Here is a 20,233-nt window from a genome sequence, read left to right on the forward strand (position 1 = left end):
TTCCCTAGAATTTATTATCTCATGAAGAAGGGAGTGACTCAAGGATGGTAAGAATGGCGGGAACTACGTGAGCCAGGTGAGCTGAGCTGGCCAGGTAGCCAGCAAGCACCTCTACAATATGCAGGGAGAAGAATATGCAGAAAGACCAGTCTGCCTAACTCAAGTAGGGTAGCATTTGAGTGATTTAGGAGGCTGTTGCTTCAGTTTCTGATATATAAACTTTTGTGCACTGGGAAGTCACAGCCTCTTAAATTGAAGCTTGTACCCAGTTGACATTCCTGGTGGTATATGGCTCTGCCATCCCTTTGTGCTCAACTGTTTACGGAGAACAGGATGCAAGGAAATGGGAAACTGTCGGCTGGCCTCAAGGATTACACATTGGTACCTCAGCCAGCCTTACTTGCATTGCCTAGAGCCAGTTGAAAGGAGAAGGCAATAGCTTAGTCAGCTCTGTACGTATCAGTAGGTGGAGACAGGACCCGATTTAACTAATGCGGAAGTAATAGTTCTGCATTCAAGGAGAGCTGCCCACTTGGTCTTTTGCAGGGGACAAGAATACACCCCTCAAGGTTACTCCTCAGTGACCTCCTTCCTCCTAACAGCACATTCAGCTGTGCCCTCCCGGGTGTTAATGATCTTAGTTTCCCCATCATCTAATTACCCTCCAGAAGTTCTACCTCACACATGAGCCTTTCAAGGGACACTTTTGATCCAACATACACAACAAATAGAAACTCTAAAAAGTGCCAAGCTAAAACAAGGAAAACTGATGAGATGTACAAGACAAGGAACTCCTTTGACAGGCTTATTAGCAGAGTACTACAAGAAATTTGAAGGTACATTATTAGAAAATAACCAAACAGGAGCAGAGCAAACAATAATGATATGGAAAAGAAAAAAAGAACGATAGAAGAAAAAGGGAAATGAAAATAGTATAACTTTTTAACTACTCAGTTATTCCTGTGCCTGGGTATTGGGAATCGGTACTTGTCATCTATACCCATTTCTCCTCATTCATTTTTGTGTTCTTTACCACTTCTCTATGCTTGCTGCTCTCTGCTTTCAGTAGCCAGTCAACAAAGACTGCACCCACTTTCCAGATGAACTCACTCTTGATGGAGCTTAAGAAAACTATAGGAGTTGAGTCAGAAAGTACTTTGAATTAAACTATTTTGTGTTTCTAAAATTTTTATTGTTTTTATATGTGTGGTGCCAAACTACTAGTTCTCCTAATTTAGAATGTTTCCTAGGAATGATCCTACTCCTAGTGCAAGATCCTTTGTTTCCTCCTTCTTTGTTAATCTAGCAATCCTATGTGTTTACTACTCTCAGCTGCAAATCACCTTTACTCATCTTTTAGGCCCTCTGGGGAGGCCTTGAGGCCCATCAAGCTGCCCTGATGTCCCCAAATTGACAAGTAGATCCATTAGTTATTGTTTAGAATCTCTCTTTTCCTTTTCATTGTTATTTTGGAAGAGTCACTATACTGTTGGTTAGGAATGAAGTGGGTGGGGTTCTTAGGGTGGTCTTTCACATTTGCTTAAATGATCTATTTTAACAACTTTGCTGTATATGCCTTAAAAGGAAACAGCTTACATTGTGTCAAGAGAAGACTGGATAACTTGGCTGGGTTGTCCATTCATTGAAATAAAATTCAACAATTATAGACCTTCTTGTAGCAACATGGATCTATCTCAAAAATAATATTGAGTACAAGTTGTAAAGTTCATTGCCCATGTAAGAGGCTGAGTATTATTTAGAAAGACAGTGAGTAAATAACCACTGTACCTTAGAGCCACAAATAATTTCAGGGACTGGGGAAAGCATGAGATTTTTGAATTCTGTTTTCCACCTGCAGTTCTTTCTCCCCTGCTTATTCTGAGGGTTGACTGTCTGCTACATCTACAGGCCACCAAGAGGGGTGTTTATTTGTCTGGCTGCTTCCTCCAGTTGAGCCATGTGACCCTTCACAACCGCAGCTGCTTTTGGGTGTCTCAGACGTGGATGGAAGATGAAAGCTCAAATCTCCTTTCTAATTTTGTCTCTGGCTCTGCTGCTGTGGATCTGTACCTGCATATGCATTTCAAGAGTCATGCAGAGACCTGGCACAGAGACTGAGGATCACCCTCTGGCTCTGTTCTCAGCAGCATTTTATAGGGTGTTGTAGCATCTGCAAGGGCAGGAAGAATTGGCAAGATTGTGGTAGAAAACTACCTAGTGGAGAAGTAGTGGGAGTTTATGCAATGCAGACATTTCCCAGTTTGTGCTACCCCAAGAAGAGGATAAAATACAGTCAAGATACTTCTAAATAAATTAACAGTAGTTAATTAAATGAGGAATATTTGTTGAAGACATGCACTATGTTGAAATCTAAAACATTTTGATGCAAGTAAATTATAGAATGTTATGCAAATAATCAGTACAAGATGTTATTTTGGACAAAGTAATAGTTGGTAAAGCTCTCTAAAGAAAACTGGGCAATGTGTAAGGCAATGAGAGGAAATAATTTGAAACTATATGAATGTAAAACCTTAATTAGACAAATGAGTATACTTTGTGAACTTCATAAATGAAACTAATAAATTGAAAATTTTTAAAAAATGAATAAAACAAGTTTCAAAAGCATCTTTGATGTTTCCATGAAAAGGAAAAATGGTACTTCTCTAAGATAAGCAACAAATTCAGAACGATGACTGAGTTAATAAAGAGGAGAATGTGGAACTTACTTGTGAATACAAACTGGGACATTCTCCAGAGAGTTAGGCAGCTGCAGAGTGGTTGCTTTTTCTACTTGTCTCTGTGGCATCTGACCTCTAAATACAGAGAAATGACCTTGCAAGGCCTGTTAATTACTATATAATAGGCGACAGTGCTGAGGCAATGGGCCTGTTTTGAATGTGGGATCCTGGGATAAGGCCGCAGAAACATGGTTTCTCAGAGGGTGAAGAGGAGTGAATCAGACCCTGGAGCATTTAGTGTACTCTACATGTTACTATTATATATTTCAGTGAAGATATTTGAGAACTAACCACAGTAAAGAAAACAGAGAGAAATGTAAGCAGAAGATATCAATTACGAGGGTATAGTAGAATAAGAGAAAGCTAGGGGGGCACTAAGTGTCTTCCCTTTCTTTTGTGTCTTAGAAATCAAAAGTTTCTTGATTTTGCATCGAGAGTTACTTCTTGATAGATAACTTCACATAAAAATCTTGGCATGGACCATCACTTTTTTAGAATTTTTTGGTTATAAATGTATTTGGGGCAAAATATAAGAAACAAAAGAAGAGATGGTTTTGAAATTCTTCTCACCCCTCTGGATGCCAACATTTTTAATTAACATCCTTTGAGCCATCTTTATATTCTATAGCTTTAAAGATTGTGAATAGAATGCCAGGTGTGGTGGTGGTACATACTCATAATTCCAGCACTTGGGAAGCTGAAGCAGGACAATTGCCACTAGTTCAAGCCAGCCTGGACTAGAGGCTTTTAGACAGGTGAGACCCTGTCTAAAAACAAAAACAAAAACAAAAATATCTGGAATGTAAATAGAAGAAGGAAACTCAAATTCAGTTTCTCCTATACACTCACTTGACAACAACTGTTGTGACCAGATGTGGGGTAGGGATTCTCCACACACCAAGCAATCAGTACTGCTATAGACAACAACTGGGTGGCATCAGATCCCATTGGCTAAAGGCTCAGTCCCCAAGACTGTACCCCAACTTCAGATGCCAGGTGCATGCTCCAGGCTGTTTTACCTGTACTTCGGGGCACTGACTCTGAATCAGAGTTCTCTCACCTCTCTTTGGGTGCTAGAAGCGGCTCATACCACTCAAGGTTGTCTGTTACAAAGAATACAGATGAGATGCTTTGGACAGGGCATGAGGGGAGGGACAAGGAACCTCTGGGCCCCTCCATGTGTTCAGCCCTCCAGAGCTCTCAGAAAACTATCCTTTTGGGTTTTTAAGGTGATTCTTCCATGCGCACGAGAGGTTATATCATTGGCCTATTTAACTCCGATTTCTCTCCCCTGCTGGCAGTTGTAGAACACTGCTCATCATCCCAACTTTCTTACTTTGTCTCCCCTTTTCCACTGCCCAGTTCCTGTTCTGAAGCCACCTGCAGGCTTCTAGCTGTCCGCCAGCTCATTAGCAAACAACAGCATTTTTCTAAACATTTGTGGAATTATGTGCCATGAGATGGAGGCCAAATACATGTATATATTTTATAACATGCACAGAGAGAAAACAACAAAGTCTTTTAGGAAGTAAAGATTAGGAAATAATTAAAACTGTTAATATTAAATATCTTGCTAATATTTCAAGAGATTGTCATTTTTTTTCTCCTTTTGTTAAGTAGATGAGAGTAAGGAAGTATAAATAGAAATAAAGCCCTTGGGAGTAAGTGATCTGGTTTATCTATTTTTTCTTTTCCTGGACCCCCAATTTTGATTCTAGCTTTACTTAAAAAATTAGAATTGCAGTTACATTTGCAGTTTGTATCCCGTTTACTGCTCCTTCCTAACTTGGTGGTGGTGGGGAAGGCAGTGTTGTGAGCTTGGACAAGGGAGGACAATGACCAGGCCTTTAATTCAGCCCTATAATTACTGTGACACTATGCTTATCAAAGGATAAAATTGCAACAATTTAAAGATCTTAATTGGCTTTATTTTCTATTCTAGAATCTGGCAACGCTTCCTTCCATAAAATAGAATGTGTTCTGATGAGCTGAGCACAAGTTAGTTTTACCAGAAAAAAGCCCTTGAAACAAGAAACCAAAGCAAACTGGCAATTTCAGAGTGACTTTCATTGCAAGATGGGGACAGTGAGATGAAATAATAGAAAAATAACTAATTGACTAACAGGTTACTTCAGGTTACATTTTGGGGGGTAAGGATTAAATATTACAGAAGGAACTACATTATTCTGCCAACCGAAACTGGTATGTTTGGGAGATTTGGCCATCTTCCTAAGTGATTTCTCAGGTCAGCAAAACAGCTTTTACTTGGTAAAATGGGGTTTAGGCATGGGTGACTTCGTTTTTATTTTTGTTGGGGCAGGAGTTTAGCCCAAAATAATGACCTTCTGTAATTTTTATTTAAAAATGATGGTTTGAAATTTTTCCTTCAAAAAATCTGTAATATTAAGAAGATTCCAGCCACTATTCTAAAAGTGCACTGAGATTGTCTAGGAAAAAGCATTTTAAAAAGCAGTGCACCTGCTGCTACATTTTCCCCTACATATTTTTGTTGTCTGTTTTTGCAGCGCTGGGTGTTGAAACCAGGGCCTCATGCATGCTAGGCAGGCATCTACTGTGAAGCTCCGCCACCGTCCCTGTTATTAGCTAGTACAGGTTGACCCCTTTTTTAAGGTGGAAATCGTATGTTAGTAGCTAATGTGAAAACAAAAAGCAAATGTACTATAGGAAGGAAACACAGTTGGCTGCTCTACACAGAGAAGCTTAGTTCAGAAGCGAAGCTGGCTGCTCATTGGAGGAGCCCAGTTAAGGACAATAAAGCTGGAAGCTCCAAAGACAGAGCCACATGTGGCACAGGGTTCACTCTTGGGTCTCAGAAGAATAACATTAGTCAAGGTCTCCTGGGGGATGGAGACTGCCTCAGTCTCATCTTGCTTCCGTATCTTAGAATACAGTGGCTTATCTCTTTGATTAAACCATTTGCGGTCTTTCTCCTGCATATCACCCAAAGTGCAGCTACCTGCCTCTTTCTTAATCAAGTAACTGCCTCAGTGTCCTATTTTCTCCCTGCCTCAGTTACACACTTGAACCCGAAGCCAGACTGCCCCATTCACTGTTTTGGCCCTAGACAAGTGACGTAAGCTACCTCCCAGTCTTGGGAGCTCAAGTCTGGTACCCTGATACTCTTATTTTTTTCCTACTCTCAATTTCTAAAACACTAATATATTCTGTAGAAACTCAGATTACAAATTGTCACATGTTTTTCCTGCTCTATAACAGTTTTTGAAAGTAAGTAGATGACTGGGAAACATTTATTGTACTTTAACCTGGTGCCCAGGGAGTGAAGTGTCCAGGTGAAACCAGAGGTGTGGCGAGGTGGATTGTTGTTTCTACTCTAAATTGCCCTCACTATTCCCTGTAAACCTGTGGGTTTTCAGTGGCTCACAGCTGGTTTCAAAGCCAAATCACACAGGAAAGGAAAGGCTTCTCACAAGCCTTTTTACAAAACATCTGACTAATTTCTCTTCGTGAAAATAATGTTTCAGGAATTCTGAAATAAAGCCAAAGTAGAGGATTGGTATTATTTAGATTTCTAAGGCAGTTAAGGTAACAGGGATCCATTGTGGACTCAGGTTCCCACCTCAGCATGATACTGTTCATTCATTGTCAAAAGGCTTGAAAATGAACTCATTGCTGATAGCTTAAAGTTATAGCAAAGGTAATTTCTTGAATTGGGTAAATATGTATAGTTTTTCTGTGTATAATGAACCCTGTGAATATAAAATGTCAGGTACATTTAAATTTGATCTTGTCTTAAGTAGTCTTAGAGGACAAAACAAAGCCTTTCATTTTATGTAAAGTTTATTGGTTCATCTGTGAACTAACAGCGCAAGTCCAAGGTCCAGAGACCCAGACCGCTTGGCCTGCCGCTCTAACGTGTCATGTGAATGCAGTTTCTGTTTGGAAGTTCCAAATAGATACTCCAGAGTGGACAGGGGAATTCCAGCAAGGTCATTCAACCATTAAAACCTTAAAGGGAGGGGAAAAAAAAGAAAAGGAAAAATATTGCCTTTGTGTAAACATTATCACATCTGCCTTTAAAGTGGCTCTTGTTTGTTTGCGTATCAGAGGGAGAGCTCAAACTGGATTTCTTTTACATTTCAAATAAAAAAAAATAGACTTAATTAATTTGGAAATTTATACCTTTGTAGTTTATTATATTTCTTCTGGGTTGGTAAAATATCCAGTGCTAGGAAAAAATGGCTTCCTAGTGGCCCATAAAATACAGGGGACAGAACAGGCAGGAATTCTGAAAATGTCTTTGGTGTGTTTTCCTTGGCAGTTATATCAGTTGAAACACCCAGTTTTTGTTCTTGAAGCTTTTACCTGCCCTTAAATGATTTTAACAGACAGACAGGCATCTGACTATGCAAACATTGCTGGATGTACATGATGAACTAAAGTACTGTCATTCTGTCAGTGTCTTTTGTGTAAATATACAGTGAAATAGTAGCTGTTTGGTAAATAGCAAGAGGAGTTATTCGTGTCCTAGACTGCCAGTTTAATCACCTTGAATCTTTAAATCCATATTTAATATTAAAATTTATACATATAGTGCATCATAAAATGATAGCATATTAAATTAAATTAGTTTTAAATTTAATTATTTGGGGAGCTTTAAAAACTTTTTATTAGAATTTTGGAATCACCAAGTCTTTTGTGAAAGGTTCTAAATAATTTGTCATGTCTGTTATCGTCCCTTATATTCCATAAACCTCATTCTACTGGAGAGATGGGTTCATTTGCTGTCCACTTTCAAACAAAGTAGAGCTTTTGAAAAAGGAGCTGGGAGTGTAGCTCAGTGGTAGAGCACTTGCCTAGCACCCGTGAGGCACTGGGGTTGATCTCCAGCACCACTACAAAAAGTCTTTTAAGTTATTAAGGATAAGTACAGTAGATTTTCAGAAATTATAAGATATTTATGGAATAACTACACAGAGAATATGGGTGTACACCGACGGCTCAGTTTAGAAAGACAACGTGACCTTTATTCCTAAATCTCTTGCTCGCTCCTGCTAGGTCCTTAAATTTCTTGAAATTGCACAGGTAACCAAAGTTCTGAATTTTGCATTAATCTTTCTCTTGTTTTTCTTAGTAGCTTCATCACATATCTATATATCACAAAACCATATTCTGGTTACGTTTTCATGGTTTCTCATTTCATAAAAATGAAATCATATTGTATGTCCTTTTCTGGGACATATTCCCCCCATTAATGTTATAGCCTTAGATTTATCCATGTTAATGTGTATAGCTATTGCTTATTAGTTTTTACTACTTGTGTGAGTGTTCCGGAATTTATTAGTAGGTGATTTGACTGGTAGACTTTTAGGATGTTCTTGTTTTTAGTTATTACAACATTGCTCCCAAATAGACATATATTCTGTTTATGTGTCTCCCTGTATGTAAGAAGTTCTCTGTCAGTGTCTCTTAACCTTGTTCACATCCTACCACACACAGGAAGTGATAGAGAATAGCCATACAACACTCTGGTTAAAGGAATACAGCTGTGTCTCAGGGCTAGAAGTTTCTGGCTGTCTGGAGAGCTGAATTCACATTCCTTGCATATTAGGGTTCCTTAGTGTACCAGGTGGGGACCCTTGTGTGCCTGAGAATTGAATTGCTAGTTGTAGGTATGTGCTTTTTTTTACCTTTGTAGGTAATACCAAATTACTCAGTTATTGTCTTGGTTACTTTTTGCTCATTGTTGAGACAAAATACCTGACACTCAAAGTGAAGCAAGAGAAGGTTTATTTCTTACAGTTCTTGGAAGTTTCAGTTCATACCCGGTTGGCTCCAAGGCAGGATGGCCTGGTGGGGCTGGCTGCTGCAAACAGCAAGAGCAAACAGAGCAGAAGAAAGACACATCTTCTTCCCGCAATATGCTGGCTCCACCCCTGGGTGGGTGCAGCACACACATCGCCAGTCCCAGCACCAAAAAACAAATCAATCACAAATGCTAGATTCAGCTGAGTCTATGATTGCTTTCTCCAAACATGATTATATCAAAATCTTGAAAATGTGACAGCAGAGAATTGGAGGCAGTAGGAAATGTTAAGAAGTGACAACATGTCCCTGAGGTTGTTATTAATTATGAAAGCCACAACGTAGGCTGAATGAAATACTTACAAGAGCTGTGGTTTTGCCTTCCAGGTTTGATATTTCACTAGCTTTTTTTTTTTTTTTTTTTTTGCCTCAGAAGGTAATTTCAGATGATGTAATAATGGAGTATTGAAAACTACTTACTATGTAAGGTAAATTTTTGTTTAGAAATCTAAACATTTAGGAAAGAAACTGGTTTCTTGTGATTAGTCTTAAAATCGGTTTTCTCTTAAACTATAGAAGTCTGTAATTATCAGGATTATATTAAGGTAAAAAATAATGCATGCAAATTTTGCATTCTTCTGTTTCAATTTATTTTCTCCAAGTAAAGCTGTTACAGCATAAAGATCTACCCTGTGGCCTCAGATACCCCAGTTTAAGAAGCATGATGATAAATGGAATGCCTTTTGCCCAAAGGCCTTTAAATTGGACAGGCTTTCTTGAAGAAGACTTTGACTTGTGTATTCTGGGTTCCACTTAGGCTCTGCTGCAAGGAGAAGAGGTCAGAGTGACCTTTTCCACCAACAATCTGTCTTTCTCCTTTTTTTTTTTTTTTTTTAATTTTTATTTAAGGAGAAAAGAAAAGAAAGAAAAAAAAAAAGTGAAGGGGTACAAGTTATACAGATTTACAGAAGAAAAAAATGCGCAGTAGGAAATCACTAGTTAATGGATTACATATTGCCATCTTAGAAATAATTGTTCCAGTCACAAAATTAAAGCTTGTAGAGTGGACATTCCAACAATGATACTGCAAACAGTTCTGTTCAATGATCCAATAAAACTCTGTGATATCATTTTCTATCTTATACATTTAAATATACATGCAGTTATATAGTTTAGAGCACTTTCTTTTCCTCTCTTTTGTACAGTGACTATTACACATTTTGGGTTTCATTGCTCCCACGGTTCTTATTGCTTTTTTGGAAGAGAGTAAAACCAAATGTGACATAACAGAACAGAATCGGTCAAGTCAAAAGGGTGGACATAATAGATATTATAAAAACATAATACAAGGTGATCAACAATGGTTACCATAATGCCTCCCGCTATTTCTAATAGAATTGCCTATATCATTAGTTGTAATACAATTGAACAAAACCGTAAAGAATAAAACCGACAAAACCAAAACATTGGAGATATTGTAGGTCTTCAAAAGTAGATAAAAGTCAACGAGAATGGGCGTTATAATGAATCTCATTATCTTCTCAGCTGATGCCTAAACTTTCGAACCTGATACTATCCAGCAAAACAGAATAGAGGAACCTCAGTCAAAAACAAGATGGTGAGAGTAATACAGGGCTTCAAATCGAGATAATAGAGAGTCAAAGTGGGTTACTATATTATATCCTGCTATATTTTTCCCTTTAATTAAATGGATAAAAATAAAAAAGTAAATAATGGAGTGGAGATTGAGAAAAAAGAGGGCATAACAGTGAAACAGGGCAGATCAAAACATAACCATTTAAGCAGAATAGTGTTTCACCACCAGATATTCCTGACCCAAAAATAGTTACCATATTGATTCCCTCCCTGAAGTCCTTGAGTACAACTTCATATACTGTAGCATTAAGTATATCAAAACAATGTAAAACCATTTAAGAGAATGACAGCATTATAGAGTATTTAGAATCGACTAACAGAAAATGAACAATGGTCTCTGTATAATCTCCTTGTCTTTAAAAGGTTTTTGCTTATACTATCGTACATAACAAAATCCAATATGATACAACCTGTTTAGACCATTGGAGACAGAAGAACAAAAGCTAGATGAGACTTCAAAACAAGATGGTACTAAATCAGCATTACCTATTAAGATGTCATTTTCTCCAAAAAAAACTGTTCCTATCATCCAATCTTCTCTGTCTCATTTCTGTTGAGCTCTTTTTCTGTCAGTAGCTGTCAGTTTGTCTTCTTCATTTTGTTCTCTGCTCCATTCGTTGTGGCCTCCCCGCCACTATTTCTGGGTTCTTTGTATTTTTCTTTTTTTAGAATATCCTGCAATACTTTCTGTAGGGTTGAATTGGTGGTTGCAAATTCCCCCAGTTCATTTTTATCCTGGAAGCACCTCGTTTTTCCATCAATTTCCAGGGACAGTTGTGCAGGATATCTCAATCTTGGCTGGCGATTATTATCTTTCAAAGCTTGAATTATTTCTCCCCATGCTCTTCGTGATTTGATGGTTTGTGAAGAGAAATCTGCTGTAATTCTGATGGGTGTTCCCTTGTAAGTGATCTGTCTCTTACAGCTTTTAATATTCTGTTCTTGTATTGAATTTCTGGAATTTTTATTATTATATGCCTGGGTGTTTCTCTGTTTGGGTTGTAGGTAGCTGGGGTCCTGTATGCCTCATACATCTGAGTATCTTTACCTTTTGCTAAATTAGGAAAATTCTCCTGGATTATTTCTGTGAGTAGCTTTTGTAGTTCACTTGTTTGTGTCCCTACTTCTTCTTTTATGTTCTTAATCCTTAAGTTATGGCTCCTCTTATCATCTTCTTGTCTTTGTATTATTGCTGTTTGTTTCTTTGTTATTTTTAAGAAGTTTTTCATTTCATTCTCCCATGTTTCAAGTCTGCCCTCCAGTTCAGATAGTCTGTCCTTAGTTTCTTTCAAGCTGTTATGCCAGTCTTGGATAGACTTCTTAATTTCTTGATAGTCCCTTTGAACCTGCTTCACATACTCAATGCTTTCTCTGTTTTCTCCATCAAGCAATTCTCCCCTCTTTTTCTGTTCTTCCATTCCACCATCTGCTTTTTCCTGGGTGGTGCTTAGCATTTCTCTAACTATTCTGCATACTTCTAGCTTCAGGTCATTGATAACTTCATTCCTGAATTGGTCTATGAGGCTCTCTATATGGCGCTTAATGTATATTGGTGCGGTGTCCACTATTGCCTGATTCTCAGGATTGGGGGCCGAGGAGCCTTTTTTGTTGCTTCCCTTCCCCATATTTTCTGTTCCTTATAAAATGCAAGCTTACATGGGAGGCCCGGCTTCCCTGCCTGTCAGCCACAGCCTGATCAAATTGCGCTGGCTAGTTGTTCCCGCCCACCGCTGCGCCCCAGGGAGTTGCGGAGGAGGCAGCCTATGCGGGAGTCAGTCGCTCCTCCGGGCCACCGGCAGGCTCTGGGATCTGGGTTAGGCCAGCCTAGGGAGTCTGCCAGCAGCGTCACTCAGGCCAGGGACTTTTCACCAATCCCGTCCGAGAGGGGAATGTGTGGCTGGAGTTGCCACCGCGCCCTGCTCTTACAGGACTGCCTGAGCCCAGAAAAACCTCCGCTGGAGTCAAACTGTGGTAGGGGGTAGTTTCTCTCTCACCTCGCCACCAGTCAGTTTTCATGTACGCCTCTTTGTCCGTCCTGTTTCCGACTCCGTTCGCAGACTCCCGTTCCCAGAGCTCGGCGCGTCTCTCCTTGCCGAGCCGCTGTGGAGGCAGCCAGCTGCCGGGCGGCGGGAAACCCAAATCGCGGTTTCCAATGGCGCGGGGTCGAGCCTCTACACCGAGTCTTTTCTGTTCCTATTTTAGCGCCAGGACTGTATCCTAAGTTGGATTCTCTCAGCCCAGTTCGTGGTTCGTATCTCCTTAGTCCGCATCATTCCTGGCCTCTGAGCTGAGCCTTTCAGAGAGCCTTCAGTAGTTGCTGTTGTCTGTCCGCCATGTTCTCCCCATCCTGTCTTTCTCCTTTTGAGCAATTGTCCTGTGGTCCTCTGTACATCCTTACTGCTTGGACAGTGCATTTGGTGGGCCGCGTCTTAGCTCTTTCTTTTCACCTTGGTTTCTAGACACTAACACTATCATGCTGCTTTCCCAAACCCTTTGCCCATTCCTTCCCTGTGCTCTTTGCCACCACTCTTGTCCCCTGTGTTTATGTCCTACACCTCTGTGCTGGCTCTGTTAAACTTTCTCAACTAGTCCTGGTCTGTCCTCTCACCGGAATCCCATCCTCTTTATCCTTTTGGACATGTTGTGTTCACTCCATACTTGGTGTTTATAAACTTACTCTCACCTTATCACATCGTGTCTGGCATAGTAGGTACCAACAAATATTTGTTGAATTAATTAAATTAATTTCATGCTCCTGCTTCCTGTCCTTTGTCATTAGTTTCCTTATTCTCATTTCTCAGTGACATTACAAATAATTTTATTTTTTTTCCTTCCACATGTATCTTCTGATTATCTATTTTCATGGCCTTTACCTAAGGCTTTCGTTGCTTCATACCATGATTCCTTCACGGTTTCCCATCTGAAGTCTTTGGTACCAATTTCTCCTTTCTCCAAGCCATTTTGCTCAAAACCACCCAATAATTTTTTAGTATGTATTTGTTGTTTTAGTAACATTTTTCATAATAATTGTAAACTTACAGAACATTTCCAGACATTCTAGAAAGTCCCTATAACTTTCAGTTTCTCCTCATAATAACATCTTCTGCAGCTACTGGTTCATTTGTCAAAAGTAACAAATTAACATTGTTATATAACCATTAACTAAAATCTGTCTTTTCTGAAATTTTTATAATTTTTTTTCCACTACTAAAATTTCTCTATTGTAGCATCTAATCCAGGTTACATATTGAATTTTAGCTTTTTTATTACTGGAGATTAAAACCAGGCAAGGTCTTTACACTGAGCTGTATCTTCTAGCCCTCCTTTTTTATTTTTTATTTTGAGACAAAGTCTTGCTAAGTCACTAAATTTCCCAGGCTGGGCTCGAACTTGCTATCAGTCCTCCTGCCTAGTACCCAGAGCTCTAGAATTACAAGAATATACCACTACACCCACTAGCATATCTATTTTTAAATAGGTAATACCAGCTTTGTTACAGATTCAAAAAGGAAAAAAATATATGTCTGCTTTCTACCTCAAAACCTTAGAGGCCCTCTGAATTCTCTTTCCTACAGACCACTAGTGTTTGTGATTTATTCTTCCTGAAAAGTACACACAATCTGTTTCTGTCTGTCTGTATATCTCTGTCTTTCACTCTCCTTCCAGAGCTGGGGATTGAACCCAGGGCCTTTACAGTGAACTACATTCTCACCTCCTTTTTAAATTTTGACACAAGGTCTTGCTAAATTCCCTAGGCTGGGCTAGAACTTATGATCTTTCTACCTCAGCCTTCCAGAGTGCTAGGATTGCAAGTGTGCACCACCATGCCTGGCTTTCTATTTCCCTTATACTGAGCAAGGTCAAGTGTCTTCATGTATTTAAGAGCTGTTCGTATTTCCTGTATCAACTTTAAATAGAACCAGGATTCACACTCCAAAAATGTGTGCGTTTGACCCCATTAAATGGGAGACAGAAGGGAAGGTCAGGCATCTGGTTGGATATAGCTCATGTGATAAAGACCTAGGTGTCTATTGAGTTAAGAATATAATGCATTAACAATATAAAATAATAAATTTGTAGTAACCAGACTAAGGAAACTGATAATTCTACAGATTTTTTTCTTAATCACACCTCATTTGGAGTGCTTTTTTTGGTATATTTTAAAAGGAGCATGATGAATTTAAAGCACCCATTTTTTTTTTTATTACTGCCATAAAAAAGTGTGATCAACTCTATGACTTAAAACAACACCTATTTAAGCTGGGCATGCCCTTCATCCAGCTCTCGGGTTAATCCCAGCACTACCGAGGTGAGAGGATCTGAAGTTTGAACTCACACTGGACAACTTGGCCTTGTTTCTGGTTTTCTTTGAGTTAGGGTCTCACTACATAGTGCAGGCTGGCCTTGATCTCACTATAGATCCAACACTGATCTCAAACATCTGGTAATCCTCCTGCCTCTGCCTCCTGAGTGCTGGGATTACCGACGTGCACCATGATACCCCGCTCTTCCAGGGCAATTTAGTAAGATCCTGTCTTGAAATAAAAAATAAAAAAGGGCCGAGGATATAACTCAGTCCCTGGGCTCAGTCCTCAGTACTGCAAAAACAAAACAGAAAACCCTACAAATATATTATCTTACTGTTGTGTAGGTCAAAATCCAATATGAGTTTCACTTGGCTGACATTAAGATGTCATCAAAACTTGTTCCAAAATCCATCTCTTGCCATGTCTAGCTTCATCTTCAAGGCCAGTAAGAGCTGGTTGAGACCTCATCTCACCGCTGTCTGACCACAGTTGAGGAACGTTCACCACCTTTAGAAGTTCTTGTGATTAGATTGGGCCCATCAAGATAATCTCCTCGGGGGCTGGGGATTTAGCTCAAGCGGCATAAGCACCTGCCTTGCAAGCACGTAGTCGTGAGTTCTATCCCCAGTACCGATTAAAAAAAAAAGATAATCTCCTCATCTCAGTGTTCTTAACCTTGATGAAATCCTTTTGGCCACCATCGACCAGTCCTGATGTTTAGGAGGTGGGTATCTTTGTAGAGAGGGGGCTTATTCTGCCTTTCACAGTGCTCACTGCAGGAGATCAAGCGGATAGTGAAGGAGTCAAATTGGATACAGAGAATTGGAATAAGAAGATTTTACGATGATCCCAATGTATTGTGTGGGCGAGTAGAAGATAAAGTTTCTGAAGTGATTTGAGCCCTAAGTATATCTAAAACGGTCGCTGCTTCAAAATCCAGTGGTACAAAATGCAGACACATAGTAGTTCAGGAAACAAAGCTCAGTGGAATGGGAAGAGGATAAAACGGCATAACATTTTATCTGGCAAAGAACAGAATTTGGGATCAAAGTTCTCATTTCTACATTAAATTGGCAGGTGTTTTGAAAGAAAGCACTAAGTTTACCAAGAACTCTGCATTGTTTCTCGTACTGGTAATACGGGGAGCATGGAGATGAAGGCGATAAAGAATACCAAAGAGGGGCTGGAGATTTAGCTCAGCGGCATAAGCGCCTGCCTTGCAAGCAGGCAGTGGTGAGTTTGATCCCTGGTACTGATAAAAAGGAAAAAGACAAAAAAAAAAAAAGAATAGCAAAGAAAACCTTTCAGACCCCATTCAGCCATTCTTGCACAATATATAGATTTAGAGCAGGGAGGGAAGCATCCATAAAGGAAGAAAGCAAGATATTTGAAGTTCAAAAGAATTTTCTTTTTGACCCTAGGAACATACTGGAATGGGAAATCCCCTCTGAAACCAAAACCCAGCCATCAGAGATTATGAGATTTTTTTTCAGGCTTTCCTTGGAATCATCCTTACATTTCTCTCTTTGAGCACATTCAACCTAGCCATGGAGAAGTTGTGATAAGTGATTCTGGACCAGGAGCTGGATGAACAAACCCTCCTACCTTGCAGTTGGGTGGTGGCTTCCAAGGCCAGTAAATGTGTATCACTGTGAACCTGATCCAGAAAGAGCAGGAAGGGACAAAGTTTAGTCTGTGAGGGAACCGGCGGCTGCTGCTAGTTTCATGCTGTCTGTCCAGACTTCAGCTTGGTGTAAGTACTTTAAAAAAAAAATCTATTATGACTTTAATATAAAAAGGGTTATAAGAGTAACTTCCATAAGATTAAATTAAGTTCCTGTTTGGCTTTTAATGTTGTACACTAGATCTACTTAAAGTTTCAGCATTTCAGTTGTTTTATTTTTGAAAAGGAAAACTGTGAAGCTTTTCAGCTTTTCAACACTTACTGCTTGCATGAAAGAATTTTTAATGTCCTGGGGTGTTTACAGTCAGAAAGTAAAAGTGAGTAAATGCATACCAGCTGCCTTGAGATCTGTTATTTCTAAATAGTGCTTAGATTTCTCCTATGTTCTTTCCAGTTACTTTTCCTTTAGTTTAGGTTCATGTTACAAGTTTGTGTTAGCAAATACTATGGTGATATAATTAAATTGGCGATTTTTAGGTTTAGGGAAATTAAATGAATGAGAATGAAGTAGAAGTGAAAATGGAACAGAGCTGGGATCCTAGGTTTCGGAGCAGCAGAATGTGTTTCAAAGAGGAAGAACTTGGTGAATGTGGGTGAAGTGGGGAGCAGCATGAGAAATGTCATACTACTTTGGCAAAATCACTCTTTTTTTTTTAAAGATTTTGACATCTATGCTGATTTACCAAATGAAACTTCCAGCAGTGTAGTAGATAAAACAAGTTGCGTGTGAAGATAGAGTTGCCATGTTTCGGCTGTGCTTGGTCTAATTGAATTTTGGATTCTGGGACCAGTCATTGTTACATAAACATACTGGAAATGTTAAGGCCACATTTGATGTTTTGCCAAAGTCTGCATTTTGATTTCCTTTTAACAGTGTATGGGGGGGGGGGGTCCTGGTACCTGACAATTTCACAGCTTTGAATATACAAAGTTTGATGTAGTAAACATATTATATAAAAGTGCTAAAGGTCAGCTTTGGCCTGCAGGGGTTCAGATCACCTGGAAACTACTGAAAAGAGTTTCTGTAGAAGCTGAATTTCCCCTTCCCGCTGTCCTCACCTTGGCCCTGAGCTTAGGGACAGGCAGCCTGTGTCTCCTGCCTGCTTTTTATCCCTGCACTTAGGGGTGGCAGAGCCTGCAAGGGGGCTGGGCCCCAGCTGCCTCTTGGGATGAAAGCCCAGGACACACTGTTCCAAGCTGCCTCAGGGCTGTCGGGCACGGACGCTCTTCACTCGCCCCACTGCGCGCTGGACCTCAGTGATTCCAGGGTCCTGAGCTGCTTAGCCTCCCCCAGCCTCTTCCACCAGTCACTTACGGTATTTAGTTATGGGTTCCCGGGCAAGCGGGAGGGAGGTGGGAGGGCTCTGGGAAAGAAGCCAGTGTGGCAGGCGACACTGTTCCCAGGAAAGCAGCTGTCTCCAGGCTAGATTTGAAGTAGCTCAGTCTTTTAACAACCTGGAGGCCCACAGGTGTGCAGTGGCTGGCTCCCAGTCGGCCCCCCTTGGGCAACTTTTAAACCCCGCCCCATAGCTGCCTGCACCCTGCACACCAGAGACCAAGTTCCGCAGAGCCCACTGCTCTTTGTGCGGAGCCGGTCAGGCAGCATCGCCGCCCTGTCTTCTTGCCTCCCTTGCTCCCACTATCCAGGTAGCTTTGCTGATTTTTGGACGCGTCAGGCTTGCTCCTTTCTGTTGCCTGGAAGGCTCTTTCCCCTGCAGTCATTCAACTGTTTTCTCAGATGCCTCCTGCTCAGGGCGGCTCCCCAGACGCTCCAGCCAAAGGAGCGCCAGGATTCTCTCCCACCGCCTCATTTCTTCTTCCTCTGTCCTGATTAAGTTTTTTGAAAAGTAGCTCTCTGGCACGATTAAACTTTATAATTTTAAAAATGTGTATACCATGTGCGCATGCACACACACAGGCACAACACAGGTTTGGTCTTTTCCCCTAGAATATAATTCTAAAATAGTAAGGGCGCATAAGTTCAGTGCTGTATTGCCAGGGCCTTGTTGACATATAGTGGACACTTGGTAAATGGGTCAATCATAGGTTAATATCACTGGTGTCATTAAAATCTATCTGTAAGTGTGGGAATTTTCTTCCCATCCTGGCTAATCCCCCACCCATCCGTTTCCCATTTAGGGTCCCCGAATCATTGCTATTAGTGCTCGATGTGACCTTCCAGAACTACTTAATGTACATGCAAGGGTATAAACAAGTACAAATAGATTGTTTCTCTCCTTTTTACACAGTTATGAATTTCGTTTGTAATGCATGCGGAATATCTTTCCTCTTTTTTTTTTTAAGTTTATTTAAATAGAAAAAGAAAAAAAACAGAAAAACAGTACAAGTAATACAGAATTTCAAAAAAATAAACAGTAAGAAATCACTAGTTAATAGATTACATATTGTCATCTTAGAAATAGTTGTTCAAGTTACAAAATTAAAGCATACAAAGTGGACTTTCAAATAGTTCTGTTCAATGATCCCAACAAAAATTCAGTAATATGATTATCTATCTTATACACTTAAATATACATGCAGTTGTATCTTTTAGAGAACTTTTTTTTAAAATTTTATTTAAAAGGAAAAAGAGAAAAAACAAAACAAAACAAAGCGGTGTAAGGGTACAAGTAATACAGAACTACAAAAAAAAAAAAAAAAACAGTAAGAAATCACCAGTTAATAGATTACATATTATCATCTTAGAGATAGTTGCTCAATCACAGTATCAAAGCATACAAAGTGGACATTCAAACAGTGAGACTGCAAACAGTTGTGTTCAATGATCCAACTAAAAACATTAGTATGGTCAGCTATTTAACACCTAAACACACTTGCTGTTGTATCCTTTAGAGCTCTTTTTTTTCCCCTCTCTTTTTTACAACAAAATATATACATTTTGGGTTTTATTACTCCTTAGTTCTTATTACTTTTTTGGGGGGAGAGAATAAAGTCAAATATGGCAAAACAAAGCTGTCAGTCAAAACCAAGGATAGACATAGCACATGATGTAAAACAGAGTACAAGGTTATCAACAATGGTTATCAACAATGTCTCTTGTTTCCTTAAAAAGAATTGTCTATCTCATTAGATATTATAAAGTTGAACAAAACAGTAGAGAACAAGACCAATAAAACTTAAGCATTGTAAACATTACAGGACTTCCAAGGAGACAATAGTCAAACCAGAATGGGCATCTTAGTGAATCTTATTGCCTTCAAAGTAGTTGCCTATACCCTCAAACTTCATACTATCATACAGAATGGAACAGAGTCTAATCAGTCAAAACAAGATAGTGGGAGTATTACAGGACTTCAAGTTAATAGGAAATCAAAAAAGTTACTATTATATATCCTGCTATTTTTTTAAATTTTTCCCCTTAATTAAAAAAAATAAGAAATAACTAAATAATTTTTTAATGAATAAGGGAGAGATTGAGATAAAACAGGACATAAAAATATAACAATACAGGTCAAAGCATGACTGTTTCAGCAACCTAGTGCTTCACCACCAAATAACCCGACTTAATAGTAGTTACCATAGTGTCTGTCTTTTTCCTTGAAATATTTGAATAAAACTTCATATACTATAGCTTCAAATATTTCCATATCAAGAAGCCCAGAATAAAGCCTTTCCAATTAATAAGTGAAAACTTTATAAGGCTTCAAGGCCACATAATGGGGAATCATGATATCTTTCCTTTTGAGCATGTACAGAGCTTCCTCGTTTTTAAATAGGCGCTCACTACAGCAGTGTGTGGCGTACTATAACTTACTTACCCTGTCACCTAGCAATGGGTATTTGTTTGTCTCCAGTGTCCTCCTATTGTAAACAACGTTGTAGTTTATAACCTTGTCGGTACATCGTTGCACAGATGCTTATGGTGTGTCTGGATGATTAAGTTCTCCGCTGTAGAATTACTAGACTGAAGGTGTCACAGAGACTACCTTCCCTGGGACTGCATCACTGTCTGTCCCCTTGGAAATGTGTGAGAGCACGGTTCCCAGATCCCTGCCAACTGAGAGTGTAATCAAAGCTTTGGAGTTTTGCCAATCTGATAGGTT

General features: G+C 39.5%; 1 protein-coding gene across 4 annotated transcripts in view; it reads left to right on the forward strand.

Annotated features, from left to right (window-relative positions):
* Map3k13 (mitogen-activated protein kinase kinase kinase 13) overlaps positions 1–20,233 on the forward strand; it is a 156,380-nt gene that overhangs the window by 17,468 nt on the left and 118,679 nt on the right. The window contains exon 1 of one of the 4 annotated variants that reach the window (XM_013160210.3): positions 13,648–16,238. The exons of the other annotated variants lie outside the window; for them this stretch is intronic. The gene's annotated coding sequence lies outside the window, so the exon portion shown is untranslated. Of the gene's footprint in view, positions 1–13,647; positions 16,239–20,233 lie in introns of those variants that run through there. 4 annotated transcript variants of the gene reach the window in all.

Source organism: Cavia porcellus, unplaced genomic scaffold, assembly GCF_034190915.1.
Source record: "Cavia porcellus strain 051 isolate PalLab524CR breed Dunkin Hartley unplaced genomic scaffold, mCavPor4.1 scaffold_14, whole genome shotgun sequence".
In the NCBI taxonomy this organism is placed as follows: Eukaryota; Metazoa; Chordata; class Mammalia; order Rodentia; family Caviidae; genus Cavia; species Cavia porcellus.